Here is a 26,286-nt window from a genome sequence, read left to right on the forward strand (position 1 = left end):
ATGTACATGATACTTTAATAGCCTCCGTGTAGCTTATAATCATAGAATAGTACCTAAGGAACCATACACTGAGCATGGCCCGACATCCTTTAATATTTTTTTGTTCATATTATAAGACAGGTTTAAATTTGTTGTCAAACTGTTCAAATTCATCTACATTAAACCCATACAGTTTCAGAACAAGAAATTTAATTCAGAATCGGGCTCAAAATATCATATTCTACCCACAGGAGTTTATAACCGCCAGCCCCAACCCTCCGCGCAGTCACACAGCCTGTCCGCTCTCCGGCCCTGATGTCTCCGGCCCCGAAGTCTTGCGGTTGCTGTTTTTGCGCGCCGTGATAGCGTTTTGCTTATATTTGTGATATTCTTTCCAGAAATACCAGATACCTAGGTAAAGCCAAAATCATAAAATTGATATTAAATTTATATTGTCTTTCTAATATATGAAATTTTCACTAGATATCTATATTTATACATATGTGCTAAAGAAAGGACGCTTGGCACGAGGAATTTCGTATACTGACCCACCTGTTCCTATCTATATCGGAACAGGCGCGAAAATATATTGCTGTCCCGTCTATTACACCGGCTATCGATGTCAATGTGTGAGCGGGACAGCAATAGGATTCTACGTGTGCAATAGATATAACAGGGTCGATGTAACTAATTCCTTTTGCAGCGTTTTTTTTTTATTTTGGAACGAGTGACTAGTTTTATCGTGATTTTTACTGTTTGTGTTTGTACTAAAGTGAATCGGTTTCATTAAACCGGTGCCCTGTTAAGAGTTTGTTTCATTTATAATGGTTTTACAAGAAAATCTATCGAAATACCTTCTTAACCTTTCTTATGTGTGTTGTGGTACTTGTGGTCAAAAATCGTGAGTTCAAATGATAATTCCGTAGAAGTCGCATCCAACTCTGTAGTATTTAGGTAGAAATCAAATGAGACACACAAATACATCGATGAACCTTTATTTTAACCGAGACAATCTCGTTCTAAAACGCGTACAGCGAATCACAGATAACATTACTAAAGAGTCCCAGCGCCAAAGCGCCGTCTCTAACACTTGAGCACAGTCTAGAAGTGGTCACGCGCGTGACCGTTATGCGGCAAGTCGTTGGGGAGGGTCGTGATCGAGGAGGAGGGCGTGGCCGGGTAGTACACGGTCGGCGCCGGCTCCGGGCGCCGCGGGCGCGGCCGGCGCGGGCCCGAGCGGCGCAGGGTGGTGTCCCGGGCCAGGGACACGCGGAGGCTCAGCCTCTCGGGGCCCGACGCGCAGGAGTCGTCTCTAGTGTTCTCGGGCGACTCCTCGCGCCGGCGGATGCACGGCAGCCAGGCCAGCGCCGGCCGACAGAACGTGGCGAGAAAAACGCGCTTGAACTTGTCGCCGAAGAGCACGTAGATGAGGAAATTGGCAGAGGAGTTGATAGTCACGAGCAGGTTGGAGGTCTTCACCAGCGCGTCCAGCCGCTCCAGCTCCGAACCAAGAAACACCTGCATGATAATAGTACATTACGATACAAGTGCGAAAAATAGGAAATTCGAAACGAGTGGCGATAAATTAAAACACGACCGAAGGGAGTGTTTTAAATCGACACGAGTTGCGAATTACCTATTCGCACATGTATCGTACAACGTTTTACAGTACATATGGCCCTTTAAATGTTCGACACAGTAACGTAATATGCTACTTCTCGCACTAGTGCTATAAAGTAGCCCCATATGTACTGTAAATGTATATTTTTTATTGCATGTAAGCGACCATTAATAGCAAGAAATCTTAATTTGAGAAGCATTTGTACACCTATTTCGAATGGAATTCTCCTCAATGGTTTATAAGGATATCGGTTTGATAAATCTAGTTTCGAAACTTTATTGTTTCCCGCTATTTGTATAATTTGACTGCATCAACCTAACCATTAACTATCCGTTCCACAAACAACTTTCATCATCATTATTATCATTCGAAAGATATTCACTGCTTGACTTACAATAAGAAATCTTGTGCGTTGCCCTTATCCCACGGTAGCCTTCGATCTTGATCTAAACGTCAATGGCTTAAGCGCAAGTAATACCAATACAGTTTGCGAATTGCCTCGAAGGAGTTGATGACGAGCGGCAACAAGTTGCACAGGAAGAAGACCAGCAGCATGGTGGCGAGCGACAGCTCGCGTCGCTTCGAGTAGGACAGTCGTGCCCGGTCCACTTACACATACATGAAGTCCACCACAATGGTCAGAGAGCAAGTACTTGCCTCGAAGGAGTTGATGACGAGCGGCAGCAAGTTGCACAGGAAGAAGACCAGCAGCATGGTGGCGAGCGACAGCTCGCGTCGCTTCGAGTAGGACAGTCGCGCCCGGTCCACTTACACATACATGAAGTCCACCACAATGGTCAGAGAGCAAGTACTTGCCTCGAAGGATTTGGTGACGAGCGGCAGCAACTTGCAGAGGAAGAAGACCAGCAGCATGGTGGCGAGCGACAGCTCGCGTCGCTTCGAGTAGGACAGTCGCGCCCGGTCCACTTGCATATACATGAAGTCCACCACAATGGTCAAAGAGCAAGTACTTGCCTCGAAGGAGTTTGTGACGAGCGGCAGCAAGTTGCAGAGGAAGAAGACCAGCACGACGACCAGCAGCATGGTGGCGAGCGACAGCTCGCGTCGCTGCGAGCGGGACAGCCGCGCCCGCTCCGCTTGCGCGCGACGCACCTGCGGGAAAAGAGCGTTTATTTTATAACCAATTTAAATCTTTGCAATGTACATATATCAAACACAAATCAAATGGGTTAAACACATTTCAGAAGCAAGCCAATTCTGTGGACAATACAATAAAAGTTAACGACTACTCAAGTACTGAATTAGCTTTAAGGTGGTTCGATTTTCATACAAAAAACAATCGCTATTTATTAATTAATTACACAATATTATTACATAAATAGTTGCGCATCTATCTACTTTCGAATATTCATTTGCGCTAAATTAATAGAAAAACTTTGTTTCATACAGAAATCATGCAATAATCAACGTTATATTTTTATAAATTTTACTCATGTGTGTGTGACAAATGTCGTGTACAAATACATTGCGGCGTTGCCACTCCATGCCTCGAACGGCCATCGGCGCGACGTTGCGATGTTTGACGCGTTTTTAGCTGACTCTGTCGACACTGACACTCAGTGTGACCAGGCGTACGATAATTGTCGTACATGTACGATAATTTGGGCCCCGGTATGACGTAATGTTCCAAAGAGCATTATCGTACACTAAAGTACTATAATTTCAGCCCTTGGATGATGCCACCTTAAAAGTCTAGTAATTTGAAGCAAAATATGACACTTTCTCTCAGAAATAGGCTAAAATTAGTATCTTTTGGGTGTTCGGCTCCTTGGTGTAAGTTTAAAGTTTAAAATGTCTCAATTTCCTGTATACCGTTTGAGTCTATCCCAAAAATACACAAACATAAACAGATTTTTTGCGCAATTTAGACGAAAATTGTCTTTATTTTATTATTAATTGGAAATTTGAGCTTATTTTGCTAGACATTTTTAGGGGCTGCCTTTTTGATTGGCGTACGATATTTTTTTCAACGGTACAATAATATTGACACTCAAGTACGATAATTCTCTTCCGCTCACCTGGCAACACTGCTGAAACTTGACAGGACCTGGGGGGCTACCGCGAAAATCTAAATTCGCAAATTGCGGGGATCTTTCTCTTTTACTCTCACTAAGACGTAATTAGAGTGACAGAAAAATGCCCGAAATTGACGAATTTCAATTTTCCCGGTAGCCGCCCTGGTGCTAGAGGTACTTGATAGAAAACAACGCTGCCGCATGTTCTGAGTTGTGATTTTATGTGTTTTTGGATTGAAAATTATAGCAACGTCTAAATCAAGTTACAAAAATCATCGATATTCTGGTCCGCGAAAAACCAGGAAAAGTGTAACTGTAATTGGAGTCTACAAATATGACCAATTCATAGAAAATATGACCTTTTTTTTTTTTTTTTTTGTTGACGCAGGGGTGAATGCCTTTACGCATCATCGCCCCCCGGGCGAGGGAAGCCCATTGGGGGGGCGGTATGTGGGACTCGCTCCTTCCGTAACCCCCTCTGCTATTCAGAGGGAGAGGAGGAGAATTTTTATTTTATTTTTTTATTTTATTCGGAAAACCAACAGCTTAATAAACTAAAACTAGGTTAACATAAATATGTATCAGGGAAGCCAATTACAGGTTTCCACAGATAGGATACAAAGGTAGTCATATTACAGGTTAGCACGTGTTGTAGATAACAAAATTAAAGACTTTACAAACGCCAAAACATGCTATGAGAAAAGAAAGAAGTAATTTGTTTCTTATTTAAATCAATAAATTAAAATTAAACCTATGCTAATCTTCTGCAGGCAGGGGAGCAAAGAAACTAGATGCCATGAGGTTTTTAATTGTAGCAGGTTTCATTAGATGTAAATCCAGTTGATCGTTGCTATGACACAGTTCATTCATTGACCTCGGAGCTCGGACAAAGTATGAATTTTGACGATAGTTGGTTTTGGTCGATGGAAGTGACAAAGGTCGGTAGTGTCTAGAAGAAGCTCTGGGGATACGAAAACTAATATTCATAACCAGTTCCGGGCTATCGACAGAACCGTTTAAGATTTTAGTTAAGTAGACTAAGTCAGTGATTTTTCTTCTCAAATCTAGGGGAAGAAAATGGTGTCTTACGCACCTATCACGATAACACAAGTCTGTAGTTTTAGTTTTGAATTGAAGGAATTTTAAAAACTTTCTTTGAATGGACTCAATTCGTTTAATGTAGATGTCGTAACAAGGATTCCACACAACGGATACATATTCGAGGATAGATCGCACAAACGAGCAGTATAATACTTTTATAGGCTTTACTTTTTTAAATTTTGATGTTGATCTCATGATAAAGCCTAGAGACCTGGAGGCTTTCTGTACTATTTTGTTTATATGGTTATCAAATAGAAGCTTGGGGTCTTGATAAATACCTAAATCTCTGGTTGAATGTGAATTGGCGATGCTAGTCGAGTTAAGTGTGTAGTTGAACAAGATTGGGTTGGGTTTGCGAGTAAACGACATGGTATGACACTTTGCAACATTAAGGTCTAATCTGTTTTCGATACAGTATTTAGAAAATCTATTTAGGTCATCCTGTAATAACAAACAGTCGTCAACATTCTTAACAGCTCTATATATTTTAGTGTCATCAGCATAAAGAAGAAAATGAGAGTGTTTAAAAATACAGTGGATATCGTTGATGAAAATGACAAATAGTAAAGGACCTAACAAAGAACCTTGCGGCACACCGGAAGGAATGCCAACCCAGGATGAAGTAAAACCGTTTATTGCAACCGATTGAGATCTATTTTGCACATAAGAAGTGAACCATCTAAAAAGATTTCCGTGGATGCCGCAATTTAATAGCTTCTGAATTAGTATATGATGGTCTATTCTGTCGAACGCTTTACTGAAATCAGTATATATGGTGTCTACTTGGCCACCAGACTCCATGTTACGTGAAGTATAATCACAAAATATTAATAAATTGGACTCTGTAGACTTATTTTTAACAAACCCATGTTGTTCGGTGATAAAAGATATTTTAAGAGATGAATAAACTTGGCTATGGACGATTTTTTCTAGTATTTTAGCAAAAATACATAACTTCGATATAGGTCTATAATTTTTTATGTTAGAACGGTCACCAGACTTATGCACAGGAGTAACAAAGGCAGATTTCCAGATTCTAGGGACAGTGCCTTCAGCCAGGGATCGACGGAAAATAACACAGAGGGGATTAACGAGACTTTCAGCACAATTTGAAATTAAGATAGGCGGTATAAAGTCGGGACCTGCCCCTTTGTTAAGATCAACAGACTTTAACAGTTTAAGGACTTCGTTAGAGTTAATTTCAATGTCGCATATGCTAGTGCTAGTAGCGGTAGGTTCAATCATAGGTTGAACGCCACTTGAGCTACCGCAGAGAAAGGTAGTTTTGAAATAATCGGCAAATAAATTGCAAACAGATTCACCAGTATCGGCTTGAGTAGAATCATATTTCATAACAGCTGGGAGACTCTGAGATCCTTTACTGAGCGATTTAGTGTATGACCAAAAATATTTTGGGTTATCTACAACCGCGTTTTCGACTCTGCTGATATAGTTTTTGTAACAAGTCTCCTCTAACATTTTAGCTCTCCGTCTAAGTAATGAAAAAGTTTGTAAATCAGAAAGGCAGCCATACTTTTTATATTTCTGAAAGTACTTATGTTTTTCTTTCAACACTTTTTTTAAAGCCGGACTAAACCACTGAGGATACTTATTTGGGAAAACAATTTTATGAGGTATAAATTTATCTCTTAAATTGTAAATAGTTGAATTAAAAACCGATAAGGCGTTACCCACTAACCTCCCCTGCGGCGTTTCCGTCCATGCCGTTAAGGGGGGTGCTGGGGGCTCGCAAGCACGTCACCTCAGCACCCCCCCGGCGGTCCCGACCCGGATGAACCGGGACTTCACACCAGTTTGGGGAGAGTCAGCAAACGCATAACTGACTCTCCCCCCTCCCATGTAGGGCCGTGTTGCGGGTCCCTCACCCGCTGCCCTACTGGGGTATAGCGCGGTTCGCAATGGCGAACCGCCTAGCCCTCCTGCCCACTCGCTTTCGCCTGATCGGGAGCGCGTCCGGATCCTCCTCGCGCTCCCGCTCCTCGACCTCCTTTTGCGAGACAACCGCGTCACAAAAGGAGGTCACCGCCTCCCAGGATCTCTCGCTGCCCAGCATGGCCGCCACGACACTGTGCAGCGAGAGATCATTGGTCCCGATGGCTACCACCAGCGCACTCCGCTCCACCGCCCAGCGATTGCACACCTGCAGGGTGTGCTGGGCGGTGTCGTCCGTCTCGTCACATTGATGGCAGGATTGGGTAGGCTCGCGACCGATCCAGTGCAGGTAGTGACCGAAGCACCCGTGTCCGGTCAGTACCTGCACCAGTCTAAACCCAACCCTGCCGTGCGTCCGGTCAAGCCATCGGTCTAGCGACGGGAGAACTGCCCCTATAGTGTAGGTTCCATAGGGGGAGTTCTCCAGGTCCTCCTTCCACTTTTCACGGAGTCTCCTCTGCGCCATTCTGCGTGCCTCCCTCACTTCTTCAGGAGCAGGGAAGTCGCCCGTCTCCCTGCTCCTGATTCTCCGTCTGTGCGCATCAGCGAGCACCTCAGCATCCAGTTCCCAAGGGGAGGTGCCCGCCAATACGCACGCTGCCGCCCAACTCACCGTCACATAGGCCCTGCAGACGCGTACAGCTATTACCCGTTGGGGCCTCCGAAGCAGGGCTTTATTCTCCCCATTGAGTTTGTCGGCCCAGATCGGGGCCCCATAGAGGGCCATGGATCGGGCTACTCCAGCGTACAGACGTCTGCAGGCATGGGACGGTCCTCCCACGTTGGGCAGCAGCCGACCCATCTCCGACGCCGCCGTCACTATTCGGGGAGCAATTTGGCGGAAGTGCTCACCGAAGTTCCAACATCTGTCCAGCGTGAGGCCGAGGTACTTTATATGGGGCCTCACCTGGACATCCTCGCCGGCTATTCTGAGGGAGGATCCGGCGGGCACCCTCCAACCTCTCCTCGCAAAGACTATTGCATCAGTCTTTGCGAGGGAGACCCTCAGTCCTAGGAGGCGGATCCTATAAATCATGAGGTCCGCCGCCACTTCCGCCCTTCGCATTGCCTCCCCCAGATCCTTACCCCGAATGGCCACCATCGTGTCATCGGCGTAACACATGAGGGCCATCCGGGGGAGCAGCTCTGCTCGGATGGCCCAGTCGAAGCCGATGTTCCACAACAGGGGTCCAAGCACCGACCCCTGGGGAACACCGCAGGCCATCCGCCTTTCCAGTCGCCCATCAGGCGTGTTGCAGACCACCACCCTATCTGACAGGTAGTGGTCTACAACTCGCCCCAGGTATGGGGGCACCTCGTGGTACCTCAGGGCCTCCCGTATTACCGAGTACGGGAGGGTACCGAACGCGTTGGCGATGTCCAGAGACACCGCAATGGTACCCTCCCCTCTCTTCAAAGCATTTCTCACGGAAGGCCCGAAGTGCCCCCAATGCGTCCATCGTGGACCTACCGCTTCGGAACCCATATTGGCGTCCAGTGAGATTGGGGCCCGTCTCCTGTAAGTGCCGGTTAATTCTTGACGCCAATATGCGTTCCAGCATTTTGCCCGCTTCGTCCAACAGGACTATTGGCCTCCATCCGGATGGGGAGTCCGCCGGCCTGTTCTCCTTCCGGAGGAGGCACACAATACCCTCTTTCCAGCACCTTGGAAACTGTCCATCTTTAAGGCACCGATTAAAGATGGATTGGAGACAGTCTCCAAGGTGCTCCATCACGATGGGTAGGACCCTCCCATGGACTCCGTCTGGGCCAGGGGCTTTCCTGCAGGCCCTAACCCTGTGGGCGACACGGGCCATTTCGCCCTCAGTCACGAAGGGCACCTCCTCAGGATCCAGCGGCTCCTCCTCCCCGGGGACCACCATTGCAGGAGGGGCGAAGTCTGGGGCTGGAGGGAACAAACCTTCTAAAATACCCCGGAGGGTCCCCATGTCCATGGCATCCATGGGGGCGGCCTGACGGAGCTTCTTCCTTACAAGTTTATAAGGCCGTCCCCATGGGTCCTCATCTAACGAGGCCAAAAAGGCCCCGTGCGCCGCATCCTTTGCCTTGGCGATGGCAAGGTTGAGGGCCTTCTTGGCCTCATTCAGCGCCCGGTGGTACGCTTCCAGCTCCTCCTGGGAGTGCCGCCTCCTCCGACAGCGCGTGAATTGCCGCCTCGCGGCATTACTGGCAGTCCGGAGAGCGGCCACTTCCGGACACCACCAATACGTCGCCTTTTTCCTCAGAGGAGGCCCCGCTCTCCTCATTGAGGCGTCGCATGCCCGTGTGAGGGAAGCGCGGAAGCCAAGGGCCATACTGTCTGCATTGGCTTCCTCTGGCATTTGACGCCCCCATCTGGCCTCCACCATGGCCGCCTCTCTGGCCGCCTCCCGATCCAGGGTGGCCAGGCTCCACCTCGGAGTTCTCCTCGTGTCCCTCGGTTGCCTGGGCTGTTGACCTTGCTGGGCCCTGGAGACCCTCATTCTGATGTACAGATGATCAGAGAGGGTCTCGGTGTCCTCCAGGACACGCCAATCCGCAATGCTCGCTGCCGCCACTGGGGAGGCCAGAGTGATGTCAATAATAGACCCCCCCCCCCAGGCGCACGCAGGTGTTGGCTGTGCCCTGGTTCACCACTTCAAGCCCCAGCCCGACCAACCACTCGAGGAGCTCTGTTCCCCTGGGGTCGGTCCTAGGGGAGCCCCATGCAGCGCACTTGGCGTTGAGATCCCCCAGGACCATTATGGGGGAGGGAGCCGCACCAGCCACCGCCCGTCCCAGCCTCTCCAGGTAGGCCTCGAACTCGTGTAGTGGCCTATTTGGGGAGAAGTACACGCCAATCAATACAATGTCCCCCAATCTGGCCACCACATAGCCAGGGCCCGTGGAGACTCTGGAGAGGGGCAGACCGCCCATGGCCGGCGCCACAATGGCTACCGTGGCTTTCGTGCCTACCCCGTCACCCACCCAGTTAGCCTGCTGCGGGACATAGTATGGCTCCGATACAGCCGCCGCAGCAACCTCCCACTCCGCCATGTGCTGGATCATAAGATCTTGTGCACGCGCGGAGTGGTTGAGGTTGCACTGGAGCAATTCCAGGTTTTGTCTGGGAGGCATTAACTTTCCATGCGCTGCTGATCCGTCCGGTTTTCAGGTTCATTCCTGGGCGCGGCCGCTGCTGAATTTGCAGGACCAGCAGCGTAGGCCTCCTTTCCTCTGATTGGTGGGGGGGTGCAGGCTAGCCCTCCCATCACGTGTCCCGCCTTTAAACCGGCATGGTGGCATACCGCGCACCAGGGGGCCGACGCGGAGCAGTCCCTGCTCATGTGGCCTGGTTTGCTGCATCTGTAGCACCAGCTGCCCCTATCCACCAGGGACGGGCACAGAGGCCGCGTATGTCCCGTCCCCATGCAGCGGTAACAGCGCAAAGGCAGCTGTTCCAACGCCTCCACCCGGGCCGCAGACCACCCGACGACTATGCGTCCTGCTGTGACCACTACCTTGGCCGCTGTCAGTGGGCACCGCAGGATAACCGAGCCGGTCCCGTTGGCCGCCATCCGTATTGCCCCCACCGACACCTGGTCTTCTAGGCATCTGCCTCTGGCGGCAACCTCCCTTTTTAGAATCTCCGGAGTGACGGATTCGTCGAATCCGGAGATTTTGATTTCGGCCTTCTTGACCGGCCGGTAAACCTCAGCTACATCGCCCACAAGACTCCGGAGCCGGTCCACCAGGTTGTCCGCCGCCTGACTGCTCTGCGCCCCTGGGACCTCTATGATGCGCGCCCCTGTGGCCGTTCTGCGCACATTCAGGTGGTCCACGCCAAGCTCCGCCAACTTAAGTGTGGTGGCCCTCTCCATAACCGACCTGTAGTCGGTTTGGGCGTCCGGCTTGAGGGCCACAACAACCGCCGCCATAGTTGGGGCCACTAATTTTGGGGCTGTCACCTTCCTCTGGGTTTGCTGTGGTTGGGGCTGGGGAGGGGCCTTAAGCCTAGCCTTGCCCTTTTTGACCACAGTGGACCAACCTTCTTGTTGGGGAGTAGGCGGCGCAGGTGGCGGCACACTCGGGCGGGCCTGTCTTCCCGGTACCCTGGGAGCAGGGATCGCCGGCTGGGGTTTTTTGCCCCTTGGTTTTGGGACCGGCCTGGTTTGGGTCTGTCCAGCCTGTGTCTGCCGCAGTGGGGGCGCTTCAGCCACTCGGGGCGCTCCTGCTGTTTGACTGGACGCCATTGGGGAGGCCAATTGAGATGCCCCTCCAGCCTTCCTTTGTGTCCTTGGGACACTGGGTACCTCCGCTTGGTGCCCCGTCACATCCAGGTCCATTTCCTGGTCCGGGAGCGTCCTTCTCCTATCAGCCGCCAGTGGTGGTCGGCGGATGGGCTCCGGCGGCAGTCGTCCCTCCACACTCTCGAGGCGGGCATTCACCATGTTCCCCAGGGATTGGAACATTTCCCTCTGGAAGCTCCCCAGGCGGACCTCCATGAGTTTGCCCAATTCCTCGAGAAGGGTTTGCGTCTCCGTTCCTGGCCTGATTGGCTCCGCCTGCCTGCGCTCGGAGAAGGCCTTGCGCAGAGCCTTCGTCTCCAGGCGGAGGTGCTCCAACTCACTCCTCATCCTTTCGTTGTCCGCTTTAAGCGAGCGGACAACTTCGGACTCACCGAGCGAGTCTGCCAGCCTCATCAACTCCCTACAGGCAGAGTTGATTCTCCCCCGTATGTCGCCTTTTAAATTTTTACTTTTGGCCGCATCACTTAATATCTCCCGCGCACAGGCCTTGATGCGGCCGCCAGGAGTTTCATACCCCTCCGAAGTCTCTCCCATTTGTACTGGGCTCCGCGAACGCCTACCGGTGCTCCGTCTCGGTTTCGGACTGTATGGGACTTCCGTCTCAGATACCGTCTCATAGTCCTCCAGTTGCGCCTTGGCGGCGCTGAGTCCCGTGTAGTGCCCTTTGCCACGGCCACGGCGGGAAGTGCTCAGTTTGCGCACTGGCGTCTCACCCTCACTGTCCTGGTGGTCTCTGCCCCTTTTCTCCCGTCTCTCTCTGATATTCCCCCCTGTTTCGTCCCGGTTCGAGCTCCTGGCTCCGTCCGTCACCACACTGCCCCACTCGTCAGTAGACGTCTCAGAGAGACGTCTTACCCCTCTTCTTCCCCCCGACCAGAATCTTCCCAAAGTAGGGGTGGGGGATACATCCCCCCCCCCCCAATATACCCCCTTCCAGAGTCCTCGCCGTCCTCGCCTTCCTGGCTAACCTCCAGGCTCGCCTCCCTTTGGGACACCGAGTTGGTCCCCATTCCTCCAGATCGTCCGCAACCCCCCTTTTTTCTTGCCTCCCCCCCTTCTCCTCTCTTATCCCCACCCGGATCCGGCGTTTCCCCCTCCAAAACCATGGAGGAAGCGACCGAAAACACTAATTCCGTAAAAACGGTCAAGCGTGATCTGTGCCACACTTGACAAACTTAAGGAATTAGCGTTCTAAAATTATTTTTTCCCCTCTTGCAGTCGTCCGAAAATTTTGGGACTAGGATAGAAATACGGAGTTTCACCTCCCCTATCCAGATACCCAAACGCCCGGACACCAGCTAGCCAGGTTACGACGCTATCTTTTTTCAAAAGTTTACCAACTTAAGAAAAGTAGTTGGAAGCGCCGCAAAAACTGGAATAGCAATCCGGATTTTAATTTATAACTTCCGACTCTGACGTCGGAGAGTTATAAACCAAACGTTGCTAGGTAGGTCTTACTCTTACCTAACTACTCCTATCGCTCAAAAAGAAGAAAGAAGAAAGAAAAAGAAGATAAATTTTTATTTCCGAAAATTAAGACAACACACAAAACTTCAAAACAAACAATTGTTTCCCCTATAACTCCGGAACCAAGAGTCCCAGCGTTACCGGGAAAACGGAAGAAGAAAGAAGAAAAGAAATTTAAAATTACCAGCAAAAAACAAAGAACAGAAAAAGAAAGAAAAAGAAGATAGAATTTTTTTAACACAAAACAAAAACCGCACAAAAATCACTCCAATCGAAAAACACCAAAAATCCAAATAGAATGCTAAGTCGTAAAGTAAGCTGCGTTTCGGTAACCGGGATGAATAGCCAAAATTTGTTTACGTCTAAACTCCAAAAATCACCAAAATCGCACTATAAACACCTCACGAAAAAACCTCTCAACCTAACTCATAGAAAATATGACCTAGAAACTAGTTCACTTTTATAAAACTCAATTTTGCCCGAGATTGTAGGTACTTAGGCGAATACCTAAGGGAGCTAAGTGTATTGATCTTGAATAATTATGATATAATATATGACTCCAACATGATATGGACATTTACATCATAACTATTATACCTAGTTGGTTACTAAGTTCTGTTACTCGATTTCTTTCTTTCTTCCTAGCGTTGCCCAGTATATTGCCACGGCTCAATGGAGCCTGGGGTCCGCTTTGACAACTAATCCCAAGATTTGGCGTAGGCACTAGTTTTTACGAAAGCCACTGACATCTGACCTTCCAACCCAGAGGGTAAAACTAAGCCTTGTTGGGATTAGTCCAGTTTCCTCACGATGTTTTCCTTCACCGAAAAGCGACTGGTAAATATCAAATGATATCTGTTCTGAAGTTCTGTTACTCGATTTGCAACCTCTTTATTTCCGTTAAAACAAATGCTACCGATAAAATAAAAAATGACATAATGTGGTGGATTTGTGAGCTATAATTATATACCACACATAACGCTTATCTCGTCGTATCTATAATGAATTGGGGCCTAAAAGAGAATCGTATTCCAATTTTTTGAAACGCTTGTATTACTTTCTATATTAACTAAAAGTTGCCTTAAAATTCAGCTTTTATACTAAAAACGGCTTTAAATATGTTAAATTAACAAAATATATTTTGTCAGATGCTTTCGCGCCCAAAACGCTCTTTGAAAATTGTGTGACGTCACAGTTTGTGGTTTGACACATAACTACATACACACGCAGAAGATACGAACTGTCAACTGATATTTGTCATTTGTTGTTAATCGCCTAACTGTCAATAGTGTCAATCCGAGAGTTGTGACGTCATCAGAATCTTCAATGACGTGACGTTTCGAGTTTGGTCACGTGTCATGTGCCAAAAGATATTTTAAATTCAATATTTACAAAAATATGGTCATTACAGGTCCCCTAAAAGTAGTTTAACATGTTCTTATAATCCAAAATAATTTATTGGGATACAATTATGCCCTAAGATTTGTAGATGGAAACAACCCTATTGCGTTGCACAAATGTGGGCACCCGCCAAACATGATTTTGGGTGTATCATACTCGGGGCTAACACAGATTCATTTCTGTGAAAAAGGTGTGAAAACCGGAAACTGGAAACCGTTCTCGAATCAATAGTGAAGCCCTTAAGCCACACCCTATTTCAAAACCATCCATGGATCTTTGAACAGGACTCAGCTCCTGCACATAAGGCAAAAACAACTCAAGCCTGGTTTCGAAGGAACAAAATTGACTTTATTGCCCACGAAGACTGGCCGTCCTCCAGCCCGGACCTTAACCCCTGGATTATGCCATATAGCAGGTTATTGAGGAGAAAGCCTGTGCTAAACCCCACACAAATCTTAACTCCCTCAAGCGGGCCATAGTTAAGACAGTGACGGAATTAGACATGACAATCGTGCGTCGCTATTGATGACTGGCCTCGTCGTTTGAGGGCCTGTGTCAAAGCCAGAGGAGGCGATTTTGAATGATATTGTCATATGTAATTCCTGATTTTGTGTACTTTATTTTAATATATATACTTTATTAAACTTTCGTTGGTATATTTTATGTAGATAAAGATTATTGCAGTAACAGGATTTAATAACCAACTAGGTAGAAAACAATGCAATACATAAACACATAAATTGAATATGATGTGATCCGTTGAATGAAATTGACAATAAATAAAATAAATAAATAATTTTCTATCTCTAGGCATTGTGTGAAACTTCTAGTTGTGTCAAAATATCGGGAAATCAATAATATAAACAAAAATGGTAAATATCTCATTTCTTTTTAGAATGGTTATAAATAAAACGCCATGCAATTTTGTAACTCACTGTAATTTAATTAAATGTATCGTAAAAAAATGTTTTAATTCTACTGTAAAATAGTACCTACTTTTTTAAAGGCTGGGTAGTAAGGGATTGCTTTAATTTTAGAACAAAACATCGTTTTTTTTTGAAAAAAATACCGGAAAATCTGACTTACAAATTTGGACTTTCTTAGGTTCATTCTACTTAGAATCTTCTCCACCCTAGCATTAAAAAAAGATATCCTAAAATATCCATACCATTACGTCACATTTTAGTGTGAAAGAAATTTCAGTGTAAAACTAAAATTTCAATACAAATTTTCGGGTTTTTATAGCACGAGGATTGATTATGCTAGTGATTCTGAGTTGGAAGAACCCAAAAATATCATGATGTGTGAGAATCAGATTTTTAATATTTTTATGGAAAAACGCTCATATTTCTCATAAAATAATTTATTAATAATAGGTACTTGATAATACTGATAACAAAAAAAAAATAATGAGTCTCGAACCCACATCCTCTTGCATGTATTTCCACGTACATACCGCAACGCTATTGAAGCCTACTCACGCTGTGCCAAATTGTCTACTACAAGGATCCCAGTACGACTGTTTGAATGTGTGAGTGATACTTAGAAATAGAGTCAAGAAACATTCTGTCGACATTAAGGGGTAGTTTTTGTACAATGAAGTGTTCAATGTTTGTTTTAATAGTTCAATATTTATTAAAAGAGTGCGCTAAACATAATTTACAGTATAGAAATACCAAGACTACTCCACAAAAAAATTAAAACTCAAAATTTGCAATTGTGGCGCCATCTAGTGAGGTTTAAGCTTTGGGTAACCTAGTCGAACCACCTTAAATAGGGAGTATTACTGAAATGTTCTGCCGCCAGAGTGCAGCACTAGCACCTTTCATAAACCATAGAGTAACTTATACATACTGTGCCTTTACAGATAATAAACTATGACATTGATGCATCAAGACGGTTTGTTTACAAAGGGCCTACCGGGAAACGTGAAAACTGACATTTAGTTATCTGCCTCTTCATCGCTCGAATATTTATTATTATTTATTTATTTCATTAAACAATACACGATTGTGTTTGAAATTATATAACACAGAACAATAACAATAAAAGACAAAGTTTATACAGAGTAACTATTACACTATATCTATGTCAAAGACTAGGACAAGTACAAAAATATCCAATTTAAATAACAAAAACAGGTCACAAGTAAGAATTAACATATTAATATTCAGATTTAAGCATGCACAAATTACACTAGATTTATATAATTACTTAAATTCTAATGAAACCTACAAATTTACATAATCACTTAATATTAACATAAAGTGTAAATGTTGCTATGGCATGTCAATCAATTGCACTAGTCATAAATTCCTCTACTGAATACAGGCACTGGTTTAGCAGGATTTTTTTAAGTTTATTACCAAATATGTATGAATTTGCTACAGCCTTTAGGTCCAACGGCAACTTATTGAAAAGAGTTATTCCCTGATATGTTTCAGCTTGTTTCACAACTTTTAGTCGAGTGACAATAGAATTAGGCAAGTTTTTACGTCTTGTGGCCAGTCTTAGATCCCTTTCCACAGGAGATTCGATTTCATATAATTGTTTTACCAGGTTTTTGAGTACTACAAGAATGTAGAGACTTGGAACAGTCAGGATTTTGAAATTTTAAAATATTCTTTGCATGAGATCCACTGAGGAACTTTTGCCATAGTTCTAATTGCACGTTTTTGCAATATAAAAACAGACTGTACATTACATTTTAGACTGTTGCCCCATTGCTTAATACTGTAACGTATTTTTGATTCAATTAACGCAAAGTATACCAGTTTAAGTTGACACAACATCATCTCTTAGACTTCTGAGTGCATAGCATGCTGAGCTGAGTGAGGCAGTCAACGAAGACGTCTCTTCTTTCCAGCTCAGCCTTGAGTCTATATGTACACCAAGAAATTTTACTAATTCTACTTGGTCAATCGTAGTACCTTCAAGATTAATGCTCAGCGAATCGTTATTTCTTGCTGTGGTGCGAAAAAGTAGTGCATTTGTTTTTTTGCAATTGAGCCTGAGACTATTAACTTTGAACCATGTGCTGAATAATTCAAGAGCTTTGTTAACCCTCTCACACAATTCCATAATTTTGTCAGCAAATATCAAAGCATTTGTGTCATTAGCAAACACAACTAGCTGAATACATGGCAAGGAGTTGTACATATATTGTATCATATCGTTTGTGAATAAAATAAACAGGATTGGGCCTAGTATAGATCCCTGAGGAACGCCCTTATACACCGGAGCAGTTCTTGATTTAACACTTTTTTCAGTAAAATCTAGCAACCACTTAATTTCTACAAACTGCTTCCTGTTACTGAGATAGGATCGAAGAAGAGATAGCATTTTGCCCCTTACGCCATAGTGCTGCAATTTGAGTAAGAGTATGCTATGATTCACTGTGTCAAACGCTGAGCTGAGGTCCAGGAAGAGACCCGCGACTTTCTTTTTATTATTTAACTGTTCAGTAACATCTTTAATTAAGGTGCTTATGGCTTCGTTAGTACCCTTACTTTTTTGGTACCCATACTGACGAGTATTCAAAATATTGTATTTACATAGGTGTCTTACAAGCCTATCTTTTATTAATCTCTCCAATAGCTTCGATAGAGTAGGCAAGAGAGATATTGGCCTATAGTTATTAGGATCCGACTTTGAACCCTTCTTGTGGACTGGTATTACTTTCGCTATTTAAAGTTGATCAGGGAACGAACCGGCATCAAAGCAGTCATTGAAAAAACAGGCTAACGGCCCCGCAAGTAAGTCAATGTTCTCCTTGATTATTGTAATTGGAATTTCATCGTAACCAGAGGAGGTTTTAGATTTTAAATTTTTCACCATAATTTCTACCTCGGATGGTGTAATTAGACCACATTCTATGTCATTTTCCACCCTGGCTACGTGAGTCTGTAGAAGTGCCTGTGCTTGAGCTGCATTTTCAATCATGTCTTTACCTTGGTCAAATTGATCCAAGAAAATATCACATATATCAACAGGCTTATCCAATATCATTGTATCACCGTTTTCATTAATGATTTTTAACGTTATGTTATCTTTAATCCCATTTAGCATTCTATTACGATGCTTATGTACTACTTTCCAGATCTCTTTAGCAGAATTCTTGGCTTTTACGATGTGAGATTGCACTGCCAAGCGTTTAGCATGCCTGACAACACGTCTATAAATACCTACATACTTTTTCTTGTATCGCGCCAAAGATTCAGAAATCGGTCCTTTATTTACGACAAGTAGGCGCTTCATGACACTGGAGACTTTCACCCCTTTGGTAATCCAGTTGATTTTGGACGTACAATGAAAAGAAACTTTTTTCTTACGCTTTACGAAACTTTCCTCAAAAACTTTGTTAAATTTTAAAATAAAGGAATTAATACCAACATTATATAAATTTTCTAATTCTAGTTTTTCACGGAATTGCATTTTTCCCTTCGCATTAAATTTCCTTACAAGTTTCCAAATTTCTACTCTGTTTCTGGCTTTATGATTCTCATTAACGGTAAAGGAACCTAATAGACCAGCATGACCGTCAGCCAGACCATTGTGGTCTACCGTACAGACAGCAGCACAGTCATCAGATAGATTTGTCAAAATATTGTCAAGACATGATTCAGATCCATTGCGTATGAAAGTAACAGTCGAGACGAGCCATCTAAACCTGTAGCATGCTAGTAAAGCTGAAAAATCGAAGACGTTTTTATCATTTCTGAGCAAGTTAATATTGAAATCTCCGCATATTATACATTTCCTGCTAAAAAAGTGTTCCAACAGCAATTCAAAAAGTTCCATGAATTCTTTAAAGTTAGCATCATTGGGACTACGATAGCAGCAAATTACATTGACATTAGAGTTCAGGTCTTTTACTCCACACACCTCAAAAAACTCGTCCTTATGCAATTTCTTACATATAGGTAGATCCTCACATTTCCTACTATTATGTCCTAAAATGAGAGTACCGCCCCTTATTTTCTTAGACCTTGTATTATACGCTACTAGTTGATAATCTGACAAGCCAAAAAGTGGTGCCGATACTGGTGTAAGAAAGTGTTCGCTTACGCATACATAGTGTTGTTTTTCGCTAAGATCGTGCAAATATAGTTCAAGTTCGTATTTTTTGTTCGTAATACCACATAAGTTTTGATGAAAAATACATAATTTTGTTTGTGAAGTTTTCACGGAAGTGTCATTTTTTGACGATGCAACTCTAAAAAAGAGTTCACCTGCTCTACGTTAGGAAGTGGTGGCACTACTCTAGGCTCCTCATAGGTACAGTTAGGAGTTATAGAGTCCCCTAAACAAGTACACACCTCCAAATGAAACCCATTTATAAGCTTTTGCAATATGCAAAAGTGATAGAGAGGTTCGATAACACAATTTCGATTTTCTTGTTTCGCGGTAGACCCTCAATTGTCATGTTGGACAGACTTTAATTACAATGAAATCTACAAACAAAACAGCACCAGAAAATTAGTGGCATTATCGATCGTTAAGAAGCGATCTCTTTCAGGTAATCTTTACGACAAGGACTGCGGAACTCGGCCGCTGTAGTTGTGACGTATCACTAGTATTCACCTGTCGCACGATGGCCGCGTTGGGCACGGCGAGCGCGGTGAAGGGCACGGCGTACATGACGAGCAGGTAGAGCCAGTGCACGTATACACGGCCACGTAGGGCTGGCCGCTGTAGGTGTGACGTATCACTAGTGTTCACCTGTCGCACGATGGCCGCGTTGAGCACCGCGAGCGCGGTGAAGGGTACGGCGTACATGACGAGTAGGTAGAGCCAGTGCACGTACACGGCCACGTAGAGCTCGCTGCGGAACTCGGCCGCTGCCACGCAGTATATGGCGTCCTCCTCGTTGTCCGCGCCCTCGCCCAGCGCTGGGATGCGAACCACTTCCACCTGCCGAACGTATAGTTGAAGAATGTATATTATTTTTTGTGTGAAGGAATTGGTGAGTAAGAGTAAACGAATGTACTTTACTATCGTCGAATTTAACGTATTTACCATAAAATCATATGAAAGAAATTTGATTTTAAAACAAGTTTTAAAGAAATCTGAAGACTGACTAGAAAGATAATTTTCACCTAGGTACTTGATAAACTTGAAACATTCAGTAATACTCAGAATAGCGCTCACCTCATGCAACTTTTATTTAAAACAGATTATGATTGAAATTACTTGTGGAGGCGCGTGTATTTTAAGAATAGTTAAATCTTAAAAATAAGTAGTAACTGCAGTACAAGTACAACAGAAGTAACCTCAAGAAACTTGGGCGCGTTATAGGCAAACGCGAATATGACGACAGCGAAGCGGGCGCGGCGCGGCGTGCACAGCGCGCGCGCGCGCAGCGGCCGGCACACCGCCACCCAGCGCTCCGCCGTCACCACCAGCGTCAGGTACACCGACATGGTCTGCGCCACCAGCGCCAGCGGGTACGCCAGCGGGGCGAGCCTCGAGCAGATGTGGTAGTAGTAGTAGCGCAGGCGGCCCGTGTACGGGAACACGGCCGACAGCCCAAACAGCAGCACGCTGGCCACCAGGAGGGCTGCAGGCAGTTTATCGATGAGCGCATCTGGATAAAAAGATTTCTATAAAGCAGAAGGAAATAAAATCCGTCTAATCTAGCTCTTCACCGACTTTGACAAAAGAAAGTGTGGAAATTTAATGTCAATTTCATACAAATTTAACATTTATTTTCGCAAATTCACATTCTATTCCAGTCTATGTAGAATAAAAAAATTGAAATTATAATTACTTTTACTGTGAAGTGAAATATTGAACGAGAAATTCTAGTATGAAATTTTGAGAACCGTATGCAGCCCACTTCAGTTGGTCAAGTAGGAAATTCTGCGTTTGGCTGAGCACGACCTCGCACAGTTGGCAACCCCCCCCCCCCCCCCCCTTCCACCCACAGTCAGCACCAGCTTACCATCAGCTAGGCGTGGGCCTAGCGCCGCCTCTGCTTACCACTTACGACATATCGGAATAACCCAAGTAGCATTTAAGTGTCGGTAAAATCAATATACCAGCCAATTTAGAACTAAGGGTGGTTTAAGGGACTTATAAGAGTGTCAGAGAAAACTAACCTGAGCTCAAGCTGTATAAAATCATTATAAAGGAATCTGCGTACGCATGGGGTGTTATATCAGAAAATAAAAAATCTACTATAAAACTTTAAGTGTTGTGTGACACTTCGACCTAATTCTATCGTTAAAGCTGTATACAGGCTGTATTGTAGTATCAATTGGCACTTTTTGCTGTAAGAAAGTATCTGTAAACTCCGTTATAAAACTTTGAGTGTTGTGTGACGCTACAAGCTTATTCTATCATTTAAGCTGTATAGAGGCTGTAGTGTAGGATCACCTGGCACTTGTTGCTGTATAAAAGTATTTGTCAACTCCGATTTAAAACTAATTCTTTTTTTATTTTTTTTTTATGGTAGAGGAGGCAAACGAGCAGACGGATCACCTGATGGTAAGCGATTACCGCCGCCCATGGACACCTGCAACACCAGCAATTTTACACTATTATAAGTATAATGGTGTTATAACTTCTGTCTGTAAGGTTATTATAGAACTAAAAGAATAAATGACAGCTGTAGTACAGTTTTTGTCTGTATTTCTGACCAAAGTCGCTTAAAGTAATTTTTTGGCGTAATTTTGCACTCATATAAGTATAGTAGTTTTATGATTTCTGACAAGGAGTGTATTATAAAACTAAATGAATAAATGGCAGTCATATTACAGCTTTAGTTTTTTTATTTATAATACGGATCTCTAACGGGAATTATAACTTATGTACAGAAAGCCGAAATACAGTCAAATGTATAAAAATATTCTATTACAAAGCTGATTTAAATCCAAAAGCTGTAAGTGACTCCATTAATTACATAGTACAGCTACTAAGATTATGATGCTCTCCAACTATCCTATAGGCTGTTTAAATACTGTCGCCATTTTACTATGAATAAAAACATATTTGAAAATATAATTAAAGATAAACTTGCAAATATTTAACAAAAACTTGTCATATTATGATAACCAGCTAAAATAAATTGACTTTAACCTTAGAATTAACATTAAAAGAAAAAAAACCTTAACCTTAAAAACAAAAACTAAACTTATGTACCACTTTTAGATATTTTTGTTATGTTTTTCTTGATTATTAAGCAGGGGCGTGAATATTTTGCCAGAAAAGATACACATGTTCACAATAAATAATAATCGGCACTTACCAATAGTAATATAACTGCTCTTAAGATCCGGTATCTTAACTGCACTTTATTACTTTCCACTTATATTTGTCATTTGTCGCCATTACAAATATAACGAATGAACAGAAGACATTTTTAGACTTCCCTTTGTTTCCCTTTGTTTGACATAATTATTGAAAGTCATAATGTAATGATAGTCATATTATCATTAGTCATAACTCTGAAACCGTTAACTTTTCAGGAATTTCCTTAGATTATCCTATAGATAGGTTAGGTTAGGTTAGGTTTGTTTAATGGCAATCCTGAAAAGTTACGCGTTTCTGAGAAAAACCAAATTATGACTAACGAAAATGCGGACAAACAATACATTATGACTTAAAACTTTATGGGAAACAATAGAGACCCATATTTTTTATTCTATTGTAATTCTTCTTAAAAACCTATTTAAAACTGATATTCTTAAATCATATTTATAAGAGATAATCTGTAGTGCTAAGGTTTCCATTTACACCGAATTACAGCTATTATACAGCTTATCTATTGCTTGTACAGCTACTGTACAGCTCTAATAACGCGAAAAGCTGTATAATTGGGGCCCTTTTTTAACTTATAAGGGCTGTATAAGCGCTTATACAGCTGTAGTACAGCTTATAGTATTCAAATAAACTGATATACAGCTCTTATACAGCTAGCAATGCTACTTGGGAAGTTGCCTGACTAGGATACTCCACATACGAGTAGCATGCGAGCGTGCCTACAGCGTAACAAATTGACAACAAAATAAGTCCCTTACCTGTGGCCGGCTGAGCACGGCCACGCACAGCGCATTGCCCAGCAGCCCCCCACAGCCTACCACATTCAGCAGCACGCCGTGCACGACAAATCGGAACAGTTTGTCGGACTCGGACACGTCGGCGTCCCGTTGGTGCCGTTGCGGCCGTCGCCGCTCATCGCGGCATGGCACGCGCCCGCTGCCGCGCCCGCTGTCGCTGCCGCGCCCGCTCCCGCCGCGCTACGAGAGCGCTCTGCGAACAACCACCGTAGATACTGTTCAGCACGGTGTGTAAGTAAGGAAAATCTGCGGGATGCAGCTATATAGCGGTATAACCGTAGAATCAGGGGCGATCGAATTTTGGGAAATTAAACAACAAAAGTCAGTATGAATATATGTATTTTATTAATAATATTTCCACACACTCAACATACTGAAATTGAATATATTACTTATATATAATATAAGTAAATAATTATAATAAATATACGAGGATTTCAAAATCTCACGTTTTTTATTAGGTTGTTTCTATTATGAAGCGCCTCTGGAATTTTTGCGCAAGTGATATTTCTGGTCAAAACTGCAGAAATTCGCTATCTCTTAGAGCCACACACAAATTCACAGGAGCATCTCAACAAGCACTGCACAGTCCTAATACCCTATGTTTACTCTACTGGTACTAGTCACGTAACTACTGATTCAAGTCCACATACGAAGCAACGCCTGCACAGAAGAATACCGCGCTGAGGCCCACACGCCTGGCGTCCGACCGTAACACTTCACGCATGCGCAACGCGCCCGGCGTGGCGTCCAGTGTGGCGTTGATGACGTCAGTGTACGGCTGCAGCACGGTGAACACGGAGCGGGACAGCGGGGGGTTAGCGGTGAGCCCGCCGCAGGATGTGGGGCCGAGGGAGGTCACGCCAATCTGTGGGGGGGACGAAACTTAGGAGGCTAGCGGTGATCAGATCAAAGAAACCAGAGGTGATAAGAATGGTAGATGGCACAGCAGAATAGGACAAGGTGATCCAATCCTACGCCATTCAGGTGATTGTGGTCAAATGGTCAGCTCAGAGCTCCTAATGTTGTACTAATGTCACTGTGTGAATACCGTTATTACGATAGTTCAAATTTGAGTTATTGATTCCTAAAAGTGCTCTTCTCAAAAATGGTGCAAGAAATATAAACATAACAGACATATTTTACTGAAGCAACATTCTTACGTATATATTTTCACAGATAAAACTGTTGATAATATATGCTTGGCCGCTTTATAGGGTTCCGTAGCCAAATGGCATAAAACGGAACCCTTATAGTTTCGCCATGTCCGTCTGTCTGTCTGTCTGTCTGGCTGTCTGTCTGTCCGAGGCTTTGCTCCGTGGTCGTTAGTGCTAGAAAGCTGAAATTTGGCATGGATATATAAATCAATAAAGCCGACAAAGTCGTACAATAAAATCTAAAAATTTTTTTTTTTACGGTACCTCCCCTACACGTAAAGTGGGGGTGAAATTTTTTTTCGCTTCAACCCTAGAGTGTGGGGTATCGTTGGAAAGGTCTTTCAAAACTAATAGGGGTTTTCAAGAAACATTTTTTGATAAAGTGAATATATTCGGAGATAATCGCTCCGAAAAAAAAATGTGTCCCCCCCCCCCTCTAACTTTTGAACCATAGGTCCAAAAAATATGAAAAAAATCGTGGAAGTAGAGCTTAAGAAAGACATTAAATGAAAACTATAGCAGACATGATCAGTTTAGCTGTTTTTGAGTTATCGCAAAAAGTTTTCCCTTCATAGTAAAAAGACTTACTAACCCCTAGCTATAACGATGGTACTAACAATTTATTATGGAATTCTAGTAGTTCTGAAATAAAAATTTTTTTTTTTTATTTTTTTTTTTATTATTTTTTTTTTTTTAATTAGGTACTGATTATGCAAATTTGCCTATTTGTTTAACTCGGGTGAAAGGTACCGTTTCATCCCTTGGTTAACAATTTACTATACTTTAAGCTCCAGTTTAGCTTATTGTGACGGAAGAGTAACTACGGAACCCTACACTGAGCGTGGCCCGACATGCTCTTGGCCGGTTATTTTTAATTAAAAGGTAGAAGTGATTTTTCTGCAGAAATACGCCAACCTACTTTAGACATTTGATTGACCATAACTACCATAAGCTACACAATTCACGACCTATTTTGTAACCGGCAAAGTCGACTTTGGCGTAAATTTTTGAGAAAATTCAATTTTTGTCCGCTGCGAGGGGGCGAGGGGACTGCCGGGTGCACCGTGCGCGCCACATCGTGGAAGGAACGTATGCCTCGGTGGAAACAGGTATTTTCTGACTCGGACCTTTTGCTAGACCTCGGCAAGCCTCGGCCTGGCATGGGTTGGGAAATCCCTTTCTTTCAGCAAAAATTTACCTATAAGTATGGCACCGCACTTTTTTCTTCTTTTAGCAAAGAGCGGTTACGGTACAAGTCTTTAACTTGTATACTACAGTACGCACCTCTCTCGCACGCATTATCTCTAAGACCCCACTTGCCCTGGCTACTTTTAACAATAGAAAAAACTGTGTAGATCATACAAGCATTCAGCAGTTCTATTACTCTCAAGTCACTGTCCAAACTTATTAAAATGGTTAGCCATTTTAATAAGTTCGTGGTAACCTAAGTTAGTGGTGTGAACCTGCGTGCCGTTATAGAGCACGGGCCCGCCCGAGTCGCCCGCGCACACACCGCGGTCCGCGCCCGTCGCGCACACGCAGTGCAGCCAGCCCTCGTGGTCGCAGTCCTGCACCAGCAGCCTTACTCTGTGAAGGTGTCGCGCTATCGGCTTCTCGTCCGTCGTGCCGAAACCGAGCACCTGAAGATCAATCACTGGTTGTTAAGATTTCAAAAAGTAGATGGATGCTTTGGTAATCGTTGAAAGGCGTTGGATCCTTGAAGTTTTTAGATAAGTCCGGGAAAAATCCGGGTATAAAACATCGTACTCCGGTTATAAAAGGCTCTATCTCGGTCGTGAAACAATAGTCACAACTGTAACTTTGTGACTTTGAGCACAGTGCGCCGCCCGCCACCAAAACGGTGCAGGAGCACCGTGGTGACTGCGCATAGTTCAGCAGTGTGTATGCGCGTAGTCAGGCGCATGAGCGCACCTATGCACATACGGATATTACAAGAAACAAAGATAGTTTCAATATTTGGGAAAATAAAGCTTTGATCCTTTTTTACAATATTACGATTGTTTCATGAGGGAAATTTGGCAACTATGGAAACTTTCTCAGTAATTACTGCTGAGCACATAACGGGCATATTTTTCTCAATGGACAATCAGCAGATATCAACAGCGGATGAGCTGAAATGCCTTTCAGATGAGCTACTTATAGCATACAGAATCGACACAAGTGGCGTGACTCGTTACGGCCCTCTGTACCAGTTTCGTACAT

The 26,286-nt window shown here is 44.1% G+C and overlaps 1 pseudogene; it reads right to left on the bottom strand.

Moving 5' to 3' along the window:
• Positions 1–958: 958 nt before the first annotated feature.
• Positions 959–26,286, bottom strand: LOC133533938 (FMRFamide receptor-like; annotated as a pseudogene).

This window comes from Cydia pomonella, unplaced genomic scaffold (genome assembly GCF_033807575.1).
Source record: "Cydia pomonella isolate Wapato2018A unplaced genomic scaffold, ilCydPomo1 PGA_scaffold_29, whole genome shotgun sequence".
Lineage (NCBI taxonomy): Eukaryota > Metazoa > Arthropoda > Insecta > Lepidoptera > Tortricidae > Cydia > Cydia pomonella.